This window comes from Lissotriton vulgaris, chromosome 7 (assembly GCF_964263255.1).
Source record: "Lissotriton vulgaris chromosome 7, aLisVul1.2, whole genome shotgun sequence".
NCBI classification, from domain to species: domain Eukaryota; kingdom Metazoa; phylum Chordata; class Amphibia; order Caudata; family Salamandridae; genus Lissotriton; species Lissotriton vulgaris.
In genome coordinates this window covers 491859674-491880141 of record NC_141695.1, presented here as the reverse complement: position 1 = coordinate 491880141, position 20468 = coordinate 491859674, and the positions used below count along the sequence as shown (strand labels likewise).

Here is a 20468-nt window from a genome sequence, read left to right as displayed (position 1 = left end):
AGAGGCACTCCAGCAAATAGGGCGGTAGAGGATGCAACTGCCCTCATCGAGTGTGATTGCACCGGAGCAGAAAGAGGTTTGCCAGCCCGTTGATGGCAGAAGGAGATGGCAGAAGAAATCCATTGAGTAATGGATTGTTTAGTCACCGGATGTCCCTTGCGCATCCGTCCATAGGCCCCAAAGAGCTGGTCTGATTTACGAAAAGCAGCAGTGCGTTGAATATAGAATTTGAGGCAGCGCTTCAAGTCCAAAGAATGAAGAAAGCGCTCAGCGGGAGACTGAGGGTCTGGGATAAAAGTCTTGAGAATGACAGGTTCATTAAGGTAGAAGTCTGAAGGAACCTTAGGAATAAATGTAGGATTCGTACGAAGTGTAACAGCGACCCTGGAGAATTGAAGAAAGGAGGCTGAATGGTGAAAGCTTGGATGTCGCTCACTCGCCTGGAGAATGTAAGTGCGAGGAGGAGGGCAACTTTCCAAGTAAGGAATTTCAATTCCGCTGAATGAATAGGCTTAAAAGGAGGTCGGAGGAGCTGTGATAAGACCAGATTCAAACGCCAAGCAGGTGGTGGACGCCGGATAGGTGGAAAACTCCGGAACAGGCCCTTAAAGAACTGACGAATGATCCGAGAAGAGTACAGTGACGTGGAACCATCTTGGCGAAAGCGGGAAATCGCGGCCAGGAAGACTTTAAGAGTGGAATGCGAAAGTCCCGACTTTGCCAAACGGAGGAAAAAAGGCAGGATTTGCTCAGGTGTGGCAAGCAGAGGATCGACATTCTCCTTGTGGCACCAGACACAAAACCGTTTCCATTTCAGTTTATAGGTCTTGACTGTGGAAGGAGCGTGTGCATGATCAAGCACTTCTCTGCACTCGGGAGCAATATTCAGATGTGCAAACTCATTCTGCTCAGGTTCCAAGCGTGAAGCTGGAGAGAGGCCGGATCCGGATGGCAAATCTGGCCATGGCTCATGGTGAGAAGATGAGGCAGGGGACGAAGAAGAATCGGCTCACACTGGGAGAACAGAAGAAGATCTGTGAACCACGGGCGATGCGGCCACCTGGGCGCAATCAACAGGATGTGACACGGCTGACGTCTCATCTTGTGCAATAGGCGTGGAATCAGGGGGATCGGCGGAAAAGCGTAAGCAAATTCTCTCGACCAGTTGATCGAAAACGCATTCTAGCTCGATCCGCTGTGGGGATGCCGACTTGCGAAGCGTAGGCATTTGCGGTTAAGTGGAGTCGCAAACAGATCCAGCTCTGGCTGGCCCCACAAGCGAAACACATACTCCAGAGTCGGTTGATGGAGTTCCCACTCGTGATTGTCCATGGCCGATCTGCTGAGAGAGTTGGCAAGGGCGTTGGAGGCACCTGGTAAGTGAACTGCTGTTAGCTGGACTCGATGATGAATGGCCCATGTCCAGATCTGTTGTGCCTGTCTGGATAGCAGAAGAGACCTCATACCCCCTTGTTTGTTGAGGTAGTGCATACTGGTGGTGTTGTCCGTATGCACCAGGGGCGACTTCCATTCCACCAGCATCCGGAAATGATTTTAGGGCGAGGAAGACAGTCAAGAGTTCCAGGCGATTTATGTGCCATGAGCATTGATCTGCCGTCCATTTGCCCTTGACTGACAAACCTTCGAAGTGTGCACCCCAACCCTCTAAGGAAGCGTCCGTCGTAAGGGTAAACGTGGGGTCTGTGTCCTGGAACGGCCGCCCGATGGCGATGTTTGAAAGGTGAGCCCACCATTCAAATGCGCCCTGAATGCGGGGGGACAGGCACTTTGTCGTTGAACGACCCTGAGACTTGCCGCCATTGTTTGTCCAACTCCTCTTGGAGGACTCGCATGTGTAGCCTGCAATTGGGGATCAGCTGTATGCAGGACGATGCCATGCCCAGAAAAGACTTTAACATCCGGACAGAAGCGGACTTTCTTGAGCGTAGAAGAGCCACCATCTTGACGATGCGATCCTGTCGCTCCTGTGAAACAAACACTTTCGCCAGACGAGAGTCTATTAATGCCCCTAGAAAGATTCTTTATTGTGCTGGACGGACATGTGATTTCTCGTGGTTGATGGAAAGACCCAAGGCGTGAAAGAACGATAGGCAAGTCTGGGTGTGTTGTCTTGCTGCAGGAAAGGTTTGAGCCTTTATCAGGCAGTCGTCTAAGTAAGGGTAGAACTGTATGCCCTGTAGGCTTAGAAAAGCCGCAACCGGAGCCATGATCTTCGTGAAGACTCTCGGAGCGGAACGAAGGCCGAAAGGTAAAACTTTGAATTGGAAGTGTTTTGATCCCACTGTGAAGCAAAGGTACTTCTTGTGTCTGTGATGGATTGGCACACAAAAGTATGCATCTTGGAGGTTGATTGTGGAGAGGAACTTTCCGGGATTCAGGAACTGTAAAATTTCCCCCAAGGTCAGCATCCAAAATGTTTGGGTTTTGATGAACTTGTTGAGGGCTCGGAGGTCTAGGATAGGGCGCCACTCTCCTGATTTTTTCCTGATAAGGAAAAAGCGGGAATAAAAGCCCTTGCCTTGTTTTAATCGAGGAACCACTTCAACAGTCCCTTTCTTTTTCCTAATTGCGACCTGCGCAAACAGTTCCTTCAAATGTGCTGGGAGAGGGCCAGAGGGTGGGCGGGTGAGAGGAAATTTGAGACATTCGAGAGCGTGGTCATTTAAGATGACATCCAAGACCCAACAATCTGAAGCTATTTTTGACCAATTGCAGAAGTGTTGGGAGATTCGACCACCAATTTTCAGAGCAGAAGAACACTTGACCCGTGTAAAGTCACTGTTTTTTAGAGGTAGCACCTCCTCTGTAGGTGCTTTTCCTTCGATAAGGCCTGGAATTGGATTGCCTATACCGGGTTTGATAGGGGTAGCGCTGCTTGTTTTCACCATAGGAGCGGTACTGGGAGGAGCCACGAAAATTGGAAAAAGTACCACTGCCACGTGCTCCACGAAAGGGCCGCTTCCAGTACTGGAGAGATCCCAGGGCACGAGCAGTGTCCGTGTCTTTCTTGATGGACTCTAAGGCGTCGTCCACAAGCTTGCCGAAGAGGGACTCCCCATCAAAAGGCAAGTCCAGCACTCTTCCCTGCACGTCAGGCCGAAAAGCCGTAGCTTTAAGCCAGCCCTGCCTCCTTAAGACTGCAGCACCTGCAAGCTGTCTGAAACCCGTAGAGGAAATATCAATTGCACAGTCTATAATTTCAGAGGAGATTTTCTCTCCCTCTTGCACGATCTCATGGGCTTCCGAACTGGAGGATTCCGGAAGTAGGTCAACTAAAGTCGCGATCTCTGACCACATCTGACGGTCATATCGTCCGAGGATGCCCAAGAAGTTTGCCATCCGGTGGCGAAGTTAACGGAGTTGCCGGGTTATGCGACCTCTTTTGGGTGGCTTGCGTAATGATCGAGTCAGCCCTTCGGTTGTGACACAAGGCATGCAGGTGAATCCGCAGGCGCCTTGTACTTCTTGTCAAGGCGCGGAAGCACGGCCGGGATGGAGTTAGGCCGTTCCATGAGTTTAAGTCCCTCCTACCATATAAAGTCACTTATTGGGATGGTATGCACTTGCTTCAAAGGTTGATCCTTGAAGTCATAAAGGAAACAGTCTTGCTGTTTGACGTACATAGGCAACTGAAAACGCTTTGCGGCTCTCACCATTAAGTTGTGGAAACCCCAATGTCCACTGGGGGAGAAGCCAGGGGAGAAGCAGGAGGAGGAGACGGAGTCTGGGCCCGATAGTTGTCCCAATCTTTAAGGACAGCGTCGTCGTCCTGGTCCGTATCATTGCAGACGTCATCCTCATCAGTACCAGGATCAGGAAGAACTGGTGATCTTGGCTGAGCAACAGGAAGTGGCTCTCGTGGTGGAGGAGGCGGAGTAGGGGAATTCTGCACAGAAGGAGGAAATCGACGATTATAATCGTCTAACATGTGCTGAAGGTTCGATATCAAAGACACCGGTATTTGTACCATAGGAACCTCGTGGTCAACATCCAGCTGGTCATCGTGAACTGGGAAGAGTGAACCCCTGTCATTATTGTCCTCATCCTCATAGTCCTGATATTTTATATTGAGCTCCGAAGGACTTGCTGCAGGACGAAAGGTGTCATCAACATAAGACCCATCCGAAGATTCCTCCTCTGCAAATGCAAAGAGTTGAGCAGAGGGGCCAGAACCACCTTGAAGAGGACTCAAAACCAGCGGAGCGGGACATTTTACAATAGAAGCCGTCACCACAGTAAAGGTTGTTGCAGTTGCCAGAGAATAGTGTCGAAACAGTCGTCGATGGATTCGCCAATGTAGAACAAGGCGTCGATGAAGAAGCGGAAGCCGTCGACAGGGCCTGGACTTTTCCCGTCGATGGTGCGGCTGTCGTCGACGAGGTCTTCTTCGCCGTCGACGGAGCTGTCCACGAGGAGGTGGTAGTCGACAATGAACTCGACGTTGACGAGGCGACCGTCGAAGGTGGTACCGCCGACGAAGGTGGTACCGTCGACGAAGGTGGTACTGTCAACGAAGATGGTATCGTCGACGAGCGACGCGTCGACGAAGCCTTCGTCGACGAATGTTTCTTTGGCAAGGTCGTCAACGAGATGGATTTCTTCGCAGTCGACGAGATCTTCACAATGGAGGTTATGGACCTAACTTCTTGGTTCGTGGTCGTCGATGTGGACGTTGTCGTCGTCGACACAGAGTATGTCGTCGTCATCGTAGGCACAACGTCAACGGATCTTGTCGACGGGCGCTTCGACAAGCTCGTCGACGAGCTGGCACTCGTTTTGGACGACGAGGGCACAGCTTGGGACTGCGATGCCAGAAAACCAGGTCTCGTAGGCGTAGAGGCCGGAAGATCCCGTGGGGAGACAGACTTTGGAGCGTCCACAAACTTCTCCCTTTTTAGAAAAGGAGAAGTCATCTCAATCTCCGACCCACGTTTAAGTGAGGTGTTGGAATGGTAGGAAGACACACTCTCCACATCAGACATAGGATTGTCTGAAGTCTTCAACCTCTGTAGCCACAGAAGGAGACGGGCCTCTCTATCCTTTAGGGTCTTAGAAGAAAAAGTCCTGCAAAACTTGCAGTTCCTCACCTTATGGTCCGGGTACAGGCAATAGATGCACTTTTTATGAGGGTCCTCATGGAACAGGCAAAGTTTTTCACAAGCAGAACAAGGCCTGAATAAAGATTTCTTTGTTGAAGACATTGTTGAAGAAGATGAAAGGTTTGAAGATTGAAGAAACTGAGCAGAGCTCAGGAAGACTCCCTTCACACGACGTGCAGTAGAAAATCTGAGGGCTTGAGCTTCTGAGGAGAAGGTTCTAGAGGATGCTGCAGCCTGATTGGCTGGAATGTGGACCATTATAATGACATGGATATGTTACTAAAGTGAATTCTACCTTTAGGCCTCTATGGGCCTATGTTGTTCTATGGTACTTTTAAATTTCTTTTTTATGTCTATTTATATATATTATATTTATATGTATATTTATGATGTTATATATATGTATATATATATATATATATATATATGTATACTACTACTATTTTATGTACCGTCGGACTCCCACTTCGACAAATTATTCAAGCATGTGAATCTATGAAAGGCACCCTAATACTGGAGAATCACATCGCGTCAACACCCGCCTCAGGCCTTCGTGATATTTTGTTTTAATTAAACAGTCGGATTCCCCTGGTCCACACCATTTCTAAATCAGCTGATAGGCGCTGGCCGAGGCAGAATGCCGGGCCCGCGCACGGGGAGAGGCAACCACCGCAGCTGGGTCAGTTGGGCTGGGGCGCAGCTGTGCCCCAGCCCGACTGACCCAGACCTTAGAGCCTTATCCCGAAGTTACGGATCTGAGTTGCCAACTTCCCTTACCTACATTGTTCCAACATGCCAGAGGCTGTTCACCTTGGAGACTTGCTACGGATATGGGTACGGCCCAGCGCAAGATTTACACCATCTCCCCGGATTTTCAAGGACCAGCGAGAGCTCACCGGACGCTGCCGGAACCGCAACGCTTTCCAAGGCGCGGGCCCCTCTCTTGGGGCAAACCCATTCCAGGGCGCCATGCCCTTCATAAAGAAAAGAGAACTCTCCCCAGGTCTCCCGCCGGCTTCTCCGGGATTGTTTGCGTTATCGCACAGGACGTCGCGTGGGCCCCCGTCTCTGCCACTTCGGGTTCAGGGATCTGAACCTGACTCCCTTTCGATCGGCCGAGGGCAACTGAGGACATCGCCCGACCCTTCCGAACGGTGCTCGCCCATCTCATAGGACCGACTGATCCATGTTCAACTGTTGTTCACATGTAACCCTTCTCCACTTCACCCTTCAAAGTTCTCGTTTGAATATTTGCTATTACCACCAAGATTTGCACCTGCGGCGCCTCCACCCGGACCCTCGCCCCAGGCTTCTGTGCACACCGCAGCGGCCTTCTTACTCGTCGCGGCTTAGCCCCCGCGGCTCTCAGCGCCGGCTGGGTATGGGCACGATGCTCCAGCGCCATCCATTTCCAGGGCTAGTTGATTCGGCAGTTGAGTTGTTACACACTCTTTAGTGGATTCTGACTTTCATGGCCACCGTCCTGCTATCTATATCAAACAACTCCTTTTCTAGGGTCTGATGAGCATCGGCATCGGGCGCCTTAACCCGGCGTTCAGTTCATCCTGCAGCGCCACTTCTGCTTACCAAAAGTGGCCCACTAGGCACTCGCATTCCATGCCCGGCTCCATGCCGGCGAGCCGGGCTTCGTACCCATTTAAAGTTTAAGAATAGGTTAAGATCGTTTCGGCCCCAAGACCTCTAATCATTCGCTTTACCAGATAAAACTAGGGGCTCCAAGTGCCAGCTATCCTGAGGGAAACTGCGGAGGGAACCAGGTACCAGATGGTTCGATTAGTCGCCCCTATGCCCAGGTCGGATGACCGATTTGCACGTCAGGACCGCTACCAGAATTTCGTCTGGCTTTGCCCTGCCCAGGCATAGTTCACCATCTTTCAGGTCCTACCACGCACGCTCATGCTCCACCTGCCCGATGGAGCAGGCGAGACAGGCGCGGCGGGATCCCACCTCAGTCGGCACGCGCCGGCGCGCGCCGGCCCTCACCTTCATTGCGTCACAGGGTTTGGCTCGGCCCTCTGACTCGCACATGTTTTAGACTCCTTGGTTAGACTCCTTGGTCCGTGTTTCAAGATGGGTCAGGTGGGTAACAGACATTGACTCAGGACCCCTGGTGCCCGGCGTTGGCTTCCTCTCCCGGCGGCGCAACGCAGTCCTGCCGCACTGAGATCAGTCCACCCCAGTCGACAGACACGCCGGGAGCAGGGGGCCCTGTCCCCCCTTCAACTGCCCAGCGTGCCCCGGGGGGGGAGGGGGGGGGGGGGCGGCCTGTAACGGGTGCCCAGAGTGGTGGCCGGGTGGAGCCCGGGCGCTGGTCCCGTGGAGTGGATCCGGTACTCCCGGGCCACCGACCTTCCCGCCGTGTTGAATCCTCCGGGCAGACTGCACGGATCCAACCTGTTTACCTCTCCACAGTTTCACGCCCTCTTGAACTTTCTCTTCAAAGTTCTTTTTAACTTTCTCTTACAGTACTTGTTGGCTGTTGATCTTGCGTCCGTATTTAGCCTTAGATGGATTTTATCACCCGCTTTGGGCTGCATTCCCAAGCAACCCGACTCCGAGAAGACCCGATCCCGGCGCGCCGGGGGCTGCTACCGTTCTAACACAGTCCGCGAGGTGAGCCTCCATCAAAAGGACTTGGGTCCCCTTAGCAAAGTCGGCGAGTTGGTCTTCTGTACACAACATTTCCCGCACCCGCAGCCGGGCGGGGATTCGGCGCTGGGCTCTTCCCTCTTCGCTCGCCGTTACTGGGGGAATCCAGGTTAGTTTCTTTTCCTCCGCTTAGTAATGTGCTCAAATTCCGCAGTTCACTACATCTGATCTGAGGTTATAGTTGGAAGAAAATGCCAGAGTGTTAAGGGGGAGCCGGGGAAGGCTAGCCGCCTGCCGGAGCAGGGGCCTGGCATCCCAGCAACGCGCGCCCTCTTTCCCCGGATCGCTTCTGGAGGGGTTTCGCCCTCGCCGCGAAGCCGGCCGAGGAGGTGGGCCCCAAGGCGCATGCGCACAGGCAGCTGGTGGGACACCACAGACAGCCCTGCGCAGCACGCAGCCAGGTGCCTCAGGACGGGCCCGGGGTGGACAGGTCGCCAGACCCCTTCCCAGGGCTAAGTGCACCCTGATCTTGTGGAGGGACGAAGGGGCAGTGGCGCTAACCCTGCGACGACCCCAGTCGTGTCCCGGGGCGATTGATGATCGAGCGACAGGCCTAGCCCAGGGAGGAACCCGGGGCCGCAAGGTGCGGTGGAAGTGTCGATGATCAATGTGTCCTGCAATTCACACTAATTCTCGCAGCTAGCTTCGTTCTTCATCGACGCACAAGTCGAGTGATCGATCGCCAAGAATCACCGGCAAGTTTTCGAAAACGTTCGCCCACCTGCGAGCGCAGGAGAAGCAGGAGGAAGGCAACGCCGTCCGTCAGACGCCCGTGCGGCAAGACGGCCCAGGCGCCCTGTGTTCAAGGCTTCCCCTCTGGAAGTCAGACTGCACCATTGGGAGGCAAAAACCTTTACCAGGCGCTCGACCCGGGAACTCCCCCCCCACCCACCTACCAGCAGGCAAGGGAGGGGGCTACCGGAGGGACGGGAGATGGCAGCTCCGCAGCTGCCAGTCCCTCCCAGGGTAAACGGTAGGGAATGCACAAGACTTCAAACCCCTTGGCCCGGCCGCACGGGACCGGGTCGAACCGGGTACCTGGCAACGAGGGAGGGTCGCCCCACCTGCACCGTCAGCCGTCCGTTGCCGGGCGGCCAGAGTCGTGCTGGCGTGCTGGTGATCAGCCTACCCCATCCTTGCCCGGGTTGGAGGCGCCGGAAGCGACGAGCCAAGCAGCTCCCCGTCCCGCACACCTTCCACCAAGAGGAGCCAGGGTCCCCTCGCAGGCCCTCAGCCCCTTCTCTTCCAGGCCGCCCTGCCGCATGAAAAGGGCAGCTCCTCAGTCGCCCGGAACCCGCTCGGCCGGGACTCGGGCGCGGGATGGCCCAGCCGGCACCCAGGCCTTTTCGAGGGAGTGGTGGTACCCGCCCGGGGATGCACTGCCATTCGGTTTCCCCTCCACCGCTGGGGGGGGGGGACGTGCCGGGTGAGCTTAGGTTCTGTCTCGGAGAGGGACAGGTGATGGTGCCGCACCCCGTCCCTGGTCCCTCGCGCATCGGTCGAGAAGTCCTGGTCCTCACCAGAGCTCCCCTTGCGGCCACAGACCGCTCCACCAGCCGGGGCGCCCTGGGAAAAGGCCGGGCCCTGTGCCTACGGTGCGTGCTTGCAGTAGGAGGCCGAGGGCTTTGGGTTGGCACCGGTCGCTCGGGCCACTCCGCCGTTAATGATCCTTCCGCAGGTTCACCTACGGAAACCTTGTTAAGACTTTTACTTCCTCTAGATAGTCAAGTTTGATCGTCTTCTCGGCGGTCCGCCAATGCCGTTGCCAACCCCCGCGGGGCCAATATGAGGACCTCACTAAACCATCCAAACGGTAGTAGCGACGGCCGGTGTGTACAAAGGGCAGGGACTTAATCAACACAAGCTTATGACCTGCACTTACTGGGAATTCCTCGTTCATGGGAAATAATTGCAATCCCCAATCCCTATCATGAAAGGGGTTCAGCAGGTTTCCCGCACCTGTGGGCGAAGGGTAGACACACGCTGATTTGTTCAGTGTAGCGCGAGTACAGCCCCGGATCTCTAAGGGCATCACAGACCTGTTATTGCTCGAACTCGTGTGGCTGATCGCCACTTGTTCCTCTAAGAAGTTGAACGCCGACCGCTGGGGGTCACGTAACTAGTTAGCATGGAGGAGTCACGTTCGTTATCGGAATTAACCAGACAAATCGGTCCACCAACTAAGAGCGGCTATGCATCACCACCCACAGAATCGAGAAAGAGCTATCAATCTGTCAATCCTTTCCGTGTCTGGGTCGGGTGAGGTTTCCTGTGTTGAGTCAAACTAAGCTGCAGGCTCCACTCCTGGTAGTGTCCTTCTGTCAATTCCTTTAAGTTTCAGCTTTGCAACCATACTCCCCCCGGAACCCAAAGACTTTGGTTTCCCGGAAGGTGCTCGGCGATTCATGGGAATAACGCCGCCCGATTGCTAGTCAGCATCGTTTATGGTCGGAACTACGACAATATCTGATCGTCTTCGAACCTCCAACTTTCGTTCTTGATTAATAAAAACATTCTTGGCAAATGCTTTTGCTTTGGTTCGTCTTGCGCCGGTCCAAGAATTTCACCTCTAGCGGCACAATACGAATGCCCACGGCAGTCCCTTTTATTTAATGGCCCCAGTTCCGAAAACCAACAAAATAGAACCGGAGTCCTAATCCATTATTCCTAGCTGAAGTATTCAGGCGACCGGCCTGCTTTGAACACTCAAATATTTTCAAAGTAAACGCTTCAGACCCCCAGGACACTCAGTGAAGAGCACGTGTGATGAACTGTGGCACCTCGGTGCTCCCCCTTGATCCACTGCTGCGCTGTGTAGGCCCACGTGAACAGCTGGTCTCCTAATTGCACCTCACGGATGGTCTGCGGGATACTGACTCTGACTTGATCCCACCGGCAGCTTGCAGCAGAGTAACTTGGGTTCCACGCTTTGGAGCGCAAATGTGTCTGTGTCATCACCAGTGACTTAGTGAAGTGCACAAACAAATGGGGACTGCGTTATGACTTCGAGCTTCTGAGTGGGGGCGCCGCATCAACCTTGAGGAGACTTTGGAGCCCGGTGACCTACATCCGTCCGAGGGCTGGACATTGCCTGTGCACCGACTCTGGCTCGGACACTGGTGGCTCCATGTCCTCTGTCACGAGTGGCATACCTGATCCAAAATTCACACCACACTTGGACGATTACCTCATATGAGCTTCATTTCATGTGTGGCCCCCGTGTGGGGATGGTGCAATTCGGCCCTCCTGCAACGTGAGAGCTCCAGCTGGCAATGATGGGCTAGTGGCTGAGCCCTTTAAAACAGGCCTGGAGGAGAGGAGCTTCACACGAGTCCAAGATGGCCGCGTGAACTTTAGGCTCCCGAGACCCCCGCCGCCTCCGGCTACATCCTGATCTCTATTCTGTTCCCCGAACATCGAAACTGGCAGCGGAAGTGAAGCGGCACCGGGTGCTGAGCTCCGCGTTTGATTCCGCCGCGGAAGACCCGTGCGGCATCGCCGGCAAGTTTGCGGCCTGGGCCCGAGAAGAGCCGGTGCCTCGAGTTGTTTTGCTGCCCCGGCAGCAGTGCAACAACAGCGGGGCTGTTTCCCGGAAGTTGCCTGTCCGGCTCGCGATTGACTCCGCGTTTTTTGGCGGGCGGCCGCGCTGGCTGGGCTGACCACCCGGACAGCGGAGGGGGACCCGTGCTTATGTAGGCGCCGCTCAGACATAGCGCCTGTGAAATAGGGCGCCTAGTGAGGCCAATGAGGGAGCAGTGAGCGGCTAATGGCGGAGTTACTCCTGGGGGCGTATATCCGTGTGTGAGGCCCTGGTACTGCCAAATTGCGAATGACGGACGGGGCGGATGGAAGCGGCCCTTAGATGTGGAGACCTCACTGGTAGGTGAGTGTGGAGCGCATTGGCAGGACCGGCGGAGCGGAGGTGCCCCGGAGGTGATGTCTGGAGAGGCCCGCGTGGAGGCGAGTGGCTCATCGTCTGTGAGCGGTGCTGTTGGCGCGGCGGCCTGTCGGATGTGCTGATGGTTGTGCCGGACGAGGTGGCAGAAGGCTGATGAGCGGGCCAAAATACTGACCCTGACCCAGATGGTACACTGGGTCGCTAGTAGGAAACCTTGACGGCAGAGGTTTTCGATAGTCTGTTCGGGGGTGCCTGCCCGCGGTGGACTTTCATTATTGCCTCTGGGAAGTCTTTCTGAACGTAGACCCGAGATGGCGACTAAACCTGAGGGGGAGAAACAGCAGACCAGATCGACCAACGGGTCTCGCTACGTCCAAACCAACAAGCTGGACAAATATACGTTACTCAAGGGCTCCCCTTCTGGGATTCAAAGACCACTAGACGGGGGTGGAGGGGCCTCGAGCCCTACGTCGGAGCCTACACTGCAAGACGTTATGGCAGCTATCGCTGGGGTTAAGACTTCCCTTGGACAGAAGATGGAGTCGCTGGACCACAAGTTGGACACCGTAACTATAGAGGTCAATTTAATCCGTGCTGATCTCACCAAAACCAGTGAGAAGGTGAAATCATTAGATATCAAGACGGCGAGTTTAACGGATGACGTAGCACAGCTGCAGCAGGAGGTTCAGAATTTCAAAGCCTCGAGTGAATTGGCGAGCCGCAAGCTGGATGACTATGAAGGAAGGGCCCGGAGAAATAATGTGCGCGCAATTGGAGTCCCGGAGAAGGCCGAAGATTTGGCCCCTGACCTTTTTGTGGAAGATATCATTCTCAATCATCTGAAACCGAAAGGATTAGGAAACTTTTTTACAATAGAGCGGGCACACCGAGTTCCGGGGGGACGACCGTGTCCGGGGGGAGCCCCGCCTCGACCAATGATTGCGAGGGTGCTCAATTTTAGAGACAGAGACACTATCCTGCAAGCCTCTAGATCTGGGGGCCCTTTGAAATACGAAAACTCCACCCTCAACTTCTTTCCAGACTTTACCCAGACGGTTCAAAGACAGCGGCAAAGTTTCCTGGGAGTTAAGAAGAGACTCAGAGACAAAGGGCTTAAGTACGCCATGCTGTTTCCTGCTAAGTTGCGAGTTGAGGCTGGAGGGAAGGTTTGGTTCTTTGATAATCCCGAAGTTGCCTCAGACTGGGTTGAGAGTCTCTCCTCCCGGGATGAGCCCCAGAGACGACATGACGATGATGGAGACGGCTCGCAAGAACAGTAATGATGTGTAATACAGTCGTCTGAGAAGATATGGTTTGTCGGGAGGTGGGACCATGAACGAGACACTTCCATGGGGTTGCTTCTCGAGAAGGAGAGCTATAATAGGGGTAAGAATATCCTTAGGGCGGTGTGGGTATACGGGGTGCCGACTTCCTTCTCAGATCTACTGTTAGATAGTCGGTTAGTTAGAGTATGGGACGACAGGCACACTGCGAGTTGGGGGTTGGCAAATGCAGTGAGCTGGGGTGCAGGGTGGGGAAAGTCGTTGATTGTATGGGGTGTTTTTTTAATTTAATTTTTCCTTTTTGCATCAGGTGAAAGTGAGATGTTCAGAGGTTTTTTTTTAGGTCCGATGGCGCGGGTTAATCAGGGAGGGGGGATAAAGGTGCTAAACTGGAAAGTGAATGGCCTAGGACATAGGATTAAGCTTGGGATGGTTAGTCAGCTCATTAGAAGACATTTCTCAGATGTGGTATTTTTGCAAGAAACGCACCTTGTGGGCAATGGCTGCATGGCCCTTCATAAAGGAAGTTATAAGTTAGTGGCACATGCTGGATTTATTACGGGCTTCAGAGGGGTGGGCGTGTTGGTTAAGAACTCCTTTCCAATGGCAATGCAATCAACTTGGCTGGATCAGAGGGGTTGATATGCGGGAGTGTCAGGACAAGTAGGGGGAAAGTCACCCTTTTGTCAATTTATGTCCCACCTGGTCTACAGTCGGACACTTTTCGAGACCTAAGTAAGGTGTTTCTCACCCTGCCCATGGGCATTCTGATATTGGGGGGTGATTTTAATGCGGTTCTTGACGGAGAGATCGGTAGGAATCCGCCGCGACTACTTCTGCCATCACAGAGATGGCTCCCGGACTTCCTGGAAACTCTGGGACTAGTGGATAGATGGCTAGCACGTAACTTGACACATACACATTTCACTCCTGTATCAGCGGCACACAAGAGTTTCTCTAGAATAGATTACATACTACTGCCAGCGGCTATAGAGGCAACTATGCAGGATGTACGATACCTGGCGAGGCATATCCGATCATACCCCATTATGGTTGCGCCTTGAATTTGGACAGGTGGCTTTGGGCAAAGTGGCTCCTATTAGTGCATGGCAGCTGAAGGATCCGACCATTATAAAGGAGATTATTACGAAGTCAGATCGCTACTTCTGTGAACATGTGGGTACGGTTGAATCAGCGCAAAATCTATGGGGGGCATACAAAGTAGTGGCAAGAGGCGAGGTCTTATCCTTGGTTGCGGCTAAGAAAAGGAACCGTGGGGCGGAGTTGACTAGGATGGAAGGCGAAGTGCTGAGATTAGAGAAGAAGGTGGCCAGAAGCTCAACACCTGAAGATATTCACTGCATGAAGTTATGTCAGGAAGAATATAGGAACCTGGCCAGAGAGAGAGCCATAGCTCAAAATGAAGCTATCCAAAGTAGAATATATGAACACGGCGATAAAGCGGGCAAATTGATTGCGTGGCTTGAGTGCGAGGAAGTGGCATTGAGGTGGGTACCCGAGGTAGTAGGAATTGACTCAGACATTGTGACGGACCCACAGGCGGTCGCTGACACTTTTTTAGAATATTACAAGAGTGTGTACACCTCTGGCAATGGGTTTACGGAAGCTGAACACAGAGAAATGCTTAAAGATATTGCCATGCCAGTATAGCCTCAGATGATAAGGACTATTTAGACTCCTCCCTTACGGACGACGAAGTTGCTCAGGCAATCAGGGGGATAAAATCGGGTAAAGCGACCGGCCCTAATGGGATACTGATAAAGTTGTATAAACTGAATGCCCATAAACTCCCCCTATATGTCCGTGCTATGTTCCTTGAGAGCAAAGAGAAAGGTCAACTTCCTTACGACCAGTGTGTAGCAAACATAGTGGTCATACACAAGGCGGGTAAACCTAGGTCTCCCTTCTCAATGCAGAGCCCAAAATATTAGCAAAATTGCTGGCTACTAGATTGGTCAAGGTGGTTACAATCCTCATACATCCAAATCAATCCGGCTTTATGGCGCGCCGAAATACGACGTTGAATCTGAGAAGGCTGCACGGAATTGTTGGGGGCGCCTCGAAAATTCTGGAGTCGGTGGCATTGGTGTCCTTCGATGCCACTATGGCGTTTGATCGGGACGAATGGAACTATATTTTTGCGGTCCTGGCGAAGCTGGGTTTCGGAGAGGAGTTTATTGGGTGGGTGCGGCTACTATACGCTATTCCCCTAGCCAGAGTGGTGGTTAATAACTCCAGATCGAACGATTTTACATTGGAGATAGGTATAAGACAGGGTTGCCCGCTGTCCCCGCTGCTGTTTGCACTGGTGCTGGAGCCAATAGCGGCGCGGGTTGGATGGGACAGATCGATACGGGGCTTGCGGTGGACGCCAGGCTGGGAGGATAACATTTCTCTACATGCCGATGATATCTTACTGTACCTTACCAACCCCAGGGCGTCTTTGATTTGTTTTCTAGATGTGCTGTCCATTTTTGGTAGATATTCTGGTTTCACTATCAATTGGTCTAAGTTGGTGCTTTTTGTCATTGCTGGCAAGCCCCCTGTGGTCCCACAGTCGTGCCCTATCCAGATGGAATCGATGGGGTTTAAGTACCTTTGTATCTATATAACAATGGAACCAAAACTTAGATACACCAATAATTTGGTTTCTCCCTTGAGCAGGTTTCGGAAAGACGCGGAGCGCTGGAAAGCTCTGCCCCTTTTGTTGCTTGGAAGGGCAACGGTATTTAAGATGATGGCCTTGCCTAGATTTTTATACGCACTACAGAACTCGATGGACCCGGTGCCAGTTTCCTATTTTAAGCAGATCGAAACGCTCCAGAGACAACTTCTCTGAGACGGTAGGCCCCGAATAGCGTTTGCGAAACTAACCCCCCCGTGGAATGACGGGGGAATTGGACTTCCGGATATACGAAAGTATTATTGGGCGTCACAGTTGGCAGCGGTGAACCAAGTGGTCTATGGCCCACCGGGAGACCCGGGATACCTTATGGACCGCGGACTGGTGCCAGGTGGTGATATTAATAGAGACCTGTATGCCAAGCCAGGGCGAATATAGTTGACAGGTCCAAAGGCACATGCGGTGCAGGTGGGACACGCAGCTAATTGGTATGTGGGTTGGGAGGGTAAGCTGACTCTAGCAACTCCTCTGTTCAGCTCGGAGAAACTTGGTGGTTTATGGAAAATCAAGGGATTTGACAAGTGGGAACTTATTGGGATTGCCCAGATAAAGGATATGTGGGGAGGAGGGAAGATACATACGTTTGACTTTCTTAAACAACAGTATAGCATGCATGACACTGAACACTTTAGATATCTACAGGTGAGACATGCCCTCCTTGCTCATGTGCTTAGGCGTGCCTCGCTTCGAGAAGCCTCTCCTCTCGAGGACCGGATACTTGACGGGCACCTTCAGGAGAAGACTATCTCCTTAATATATAAAAAATTAATCAATAATATGGAGGACCCGCTCGGTCGAATCGGAGGTCAGTGGAGTGAAGACGGGTTGGAGTAGAATGACGAGGATTGGGTGGCGGCTAATTCCTCCCCGAGGGTGGTGGCGATCCAGATGAGGCTTCGCTTAGTGCAATTAAAGATTTTGCATAGATCATATATTACAGGACCCCGATTGGTGCGTATGGGGCGAGCAGAGAGTGGAGATTGCAGGAGGGAATGTGGAGAACCCGTCCCTTTTATGCATATCATATGGCATTGTGGGGTTATCCAGATATACTGGAGGAAAATCCATGACGAGATGAAAGAGGTATTGGGGGAGACGTGCGTCCGGAGGCTCTCAGGTGTCTGTTGAACGTATGGGGACCTACTAATTTGAATGAGAGCCAGAAGCAATGGGCTACACTTGCGTACATAGTGGCGAAACGTAATATAGCTTAGCTATGGGGTGTGAATCAGCCGCCTCGAGTTTCTAGATGGGCCGAAGACTTGGACTGGTGTATCTTCAGGGAAAAATCTGAATATGTGGCCAGGGGGTGCCCAGAGAAATGGGGGAAGGTCTGGGGGGTGTGGAATAGCCACCGGGTTGATATCTTTGAACCACCGACGCCACGATCAGTTTCGGAGGCGTGAGACTCCTCAGATTCCCATAGTAGGTAAATGATTGTAATTAACTAGGCAAATGTGACAATCAGAAAAATGTGATGAAAATGTGACTCACCTGATGCTTGTTTAAGTAATTGAGTAATATTGTTTTCATTTTTCTTTTGTTAATAAAAAGAATTTTAAAAAAAACAGGCCTGGAAAACAGACCCCATTCTCGGTGCCACCTCACGCCCCACACCTACTCCAATGAGAACTTGTTGTACATTTTTTGTTATTGTTTCTATTTTGCAGTTGTGGATTTCTGGACAGGGACACATGGCCACTGTCCTGAAGTGATGCAGCCGCTACACCTAGGTGATGTTCATGCATGCAATATGGTTTTATTGGAGTCTGCTGAAAGGGGTGCTATGCACATGGGTGTTCCCAGGGGACACCCTACCTGGCCACCTTCTCTAGGTCTGGGAAGGCATGGTCGCAGGGTGGGGAGGGACCATAACTTCCACCATACGGATCCACGACTGACTCTCACACGCCACAATACCACATCCTAGCGTGACATGGCTACCCCTGCTAAACGCTACTGTGTGTATGCATATCTTAAATCTCACATGTTAGATATGGGGATTTCTGGTTGGCTAAGGCTTGCGCCAAAGTCAGGCAGAAACCACCATTCACACAAGGTTATATCAAAAATAGCCTTTGTATTATAACAACACATCAGAATCAGAATCACAGGATGTACATTGTGCCAACTTGCACGGGCAATATATACAAGGGATTATATACACAGGACAGGGCCACATGGACCACTGTCAGAAATAAGCACTTGGTAGAACTAGCACTTTGTAGGAATAGCACTTAGAACATAGAATAATTGTAGCATCACTTTCGGGGGCAATAACGAGGGGTAGGCACCCTTGATGAACAAACAAAAAGTAGAAGCGGGGTGGGCACCCTCTAAGGGGCATATCAAGAGGGGTGGCACCCTTAATAATTCTCTAATAATGAATCAGCCACAATGCAGGGTGGGCACCTGCAATAACGGGACAAAATGGGGGAATCCCTACGCCGGGATTCCCTCGGTGGCAATCGCAGCCCAGCGCTGCCCGGGGGGAGGGGGGACAGAAGCGCTCCCCATCAGCTGGGCAAGTTTAGCACAGGCAAAATAAAGTGCTCCTCAGGCGCTGGGGGCCCAGGTATCACCAAAATGTATTTATTTATTTATTTAAAGATTTCTAAAGCGCGTAGCTGCCCTTGAGCGTCCCAGCGCTGACCCATTACCGATGAAGTTGGAGTAGGGCTGATCACGGGAACAGCCACGTCTTCAGTGCTTTGCGAAATGCCAGCAAATTGGGTTGTGCACGAAGATCAGAGGGCAGGGAGTTCCATAGTTTAGGCGCATTGTAGGAAAAACAGCGGCCTCCTGCTCGTGTTCTGTTGATCTTCGGGACTCGTGTAAGGTGGGCATTAGAGGATGGGAGGGGTCTAGAGGTACTGTAAGGAGTGACCAGATCTTTGAGTATGGGGGGGGCCTTTCCATTAAGAATTTTGTGAGTAAGGCACAGCGCTTTGAACTGCACTCTCTCCATGATGGGTAGCCAGGGCAGTTCGCGGATAGCTGGTTTGGCCGAGCAACGGGTCTTGGTGTTGGTCAGCATCCTTGCGGCGGCATTTTGCACTACTTGAAGTTTAGTTGTGACCTTTTGGGGCACACCCAGGTAAAGTGCGTTGCCGTAGTCCAGCCTTGATAGAACGAGACCTTGAATCAAGAGTTTCCTTGATTGGAAAGGGAGCAGTGGCAGGATTTTTCGGGTGGATCGTAGGAGACCGAAGCAGACTCCAGCCGTTTTCCTGGCTTGGGTTAGCATGGTGAGGTTTTTATCGAGCCATAGACCAAGGCTTTTAATCTCCGGCTTGGGGGTTGGGGGTTTACCCATGCAGGGGGGCCAGAGGGAGTTAGGATGGAAGTGGGCTTGGTTCCCCATCACCATGATCTCGGTCTTGTCGCTATTCAGCTTCAAGTGAGATGAGTCCATCCAGCTGACAATGTCTTTTAGGCAGGAGTAGAGGTCTGTGGTGGGATTTTCCCGCTGGGAGAGGGACACCACCAGCTGCGTGTCATCCGCGTAAGTCAGGAGTTTTATCCCGTGTGCGGTGACTATCTTTTCTAGGGGGGACATATATACGTTGAAGAGTGTAGGGCTCAAGGAGGAGCCCTGAGGCACTCCACAACGTATAGGGGTCTCTTTAGATGTGCAATTGCCCTCTATGACCTGGAATGAGCGGTCCTGCAGAAAAGATTTCAGCCAAGACAGGGCTATGCCTGTGATCCCGAGATCGCTGAGTCGCTGGGCCAGGACCTGATGGTTAACTGTGTCGAAGGCCGCACTTAGGTCCAGGAGGATCACTGCCACCGATCCTCCTGTATCCATAATCTTCCTGGCTTCCTCGACCACAGTTACCATCGCTGTTTCAGTGCCCTGGCCCGGGCGAAAGCCTGTCTGAGATGCTCTAAGTAATTTGTTGGATTCAAGATACTTAGATAGCTGGGCGTTAATAAATTTTTCCTGCGATCTTGCTGGTGCATGGCAGGAGGGAGATCGGTCTAAAGTTGGAGAGGTTAAGGGGGTCCAGATTAGGTTTTTTAAGTAAGGCCCTCACCTTCGCCTTTTTCCAGCTGGGGGGAACCAGTCCGTTGGTCAGTGAGGCATTGATCACATTTGCCAATGGTTCAAACATAGTGGGTGCAACCAGCTTTAAGATTTTGACTGGAGCCGGGTCCGAAGGTGAGCCACTTTTAAGCGATTGAAGAATAGGGGACAGGGACTCAGGACTTATCGGGATGAATGAGTCAAGTCCCGTATTCAGATTGTTGCTCAGCAGTACCGGTGGCAATGCCTAGTTCGACTGGACGAGGGGTGGGAGTGACTTTAGGATATTTTGGATCTTTTGATCAAAAAATCTAGCCAGTTCATCACAGTGATTGTTAGAGGCATTGATAGAGCCGGAGGGTTCTGGTTTTTTGAGAAGTTGTTTAACAATTCGGAAGGTCTCCCTCGATGAACATGATGCTGAGCTTATTTTCTCTTGAAAAAACACGGTCTGGGTATTTTTCAGGGCTTTTTTATACGCAAGGATGGCCGATCTGTAGTCCTTCTTGCGGCTGGGGTCGAAGTCTTTCCGCCACTCTCTTTCGGCTTTTTTGCACAGTTTCTTTAGCTGGCGCATCTCCTGGGAAAACCAAGGAGCCGATGTTTTCTTGCAGGAGGTAAGGTGAGATTTTTTTGGGAGGGTCCTGTTAAGGGAGTTTTCAATCCAGGAATAGAACTTCGTATCCGCTTTGGTGGGGTCTGTATCCAGGGGTGGTTTATGGATTTTCAGAGCCTGTTTCCACTTCTCAGTGTCTAGCTTGGC

The 20468-nt window shown here is 52.2% G+C and overlaps 1 protein-coding gene and 3 pseudogenes across 3 annotated transcripts in view; all 4 read right to left on the bottom strand.

Annotated features, from left to right (window-relative positions):
* The window catches only part of LOC147701938 (manganese-dependent ADP-ribose/CDP-alcohol diphosphatase-like), a 248793-nt gene that overhangs the window by 120196 nt on the left and 108129 nt on the right, over positions 1–20468 (bottom strand). The gene's annotated exons all lie outside the window — the stretch shown is intronic.
* Positions 5914–7945, bottom strand: LOC147701941 (28S ribosomal RNA; annotated as a pseudogene).
* LOC147701940 (5.8S ribosomal RNA) lies at positions 8328–8481 on the bottom strand (annotated as a pseudogene).
* LOC147701939 (18S ribosomal RNA) lies at positions 9452–10703 on the bottom strand (annotated as a pseudogene).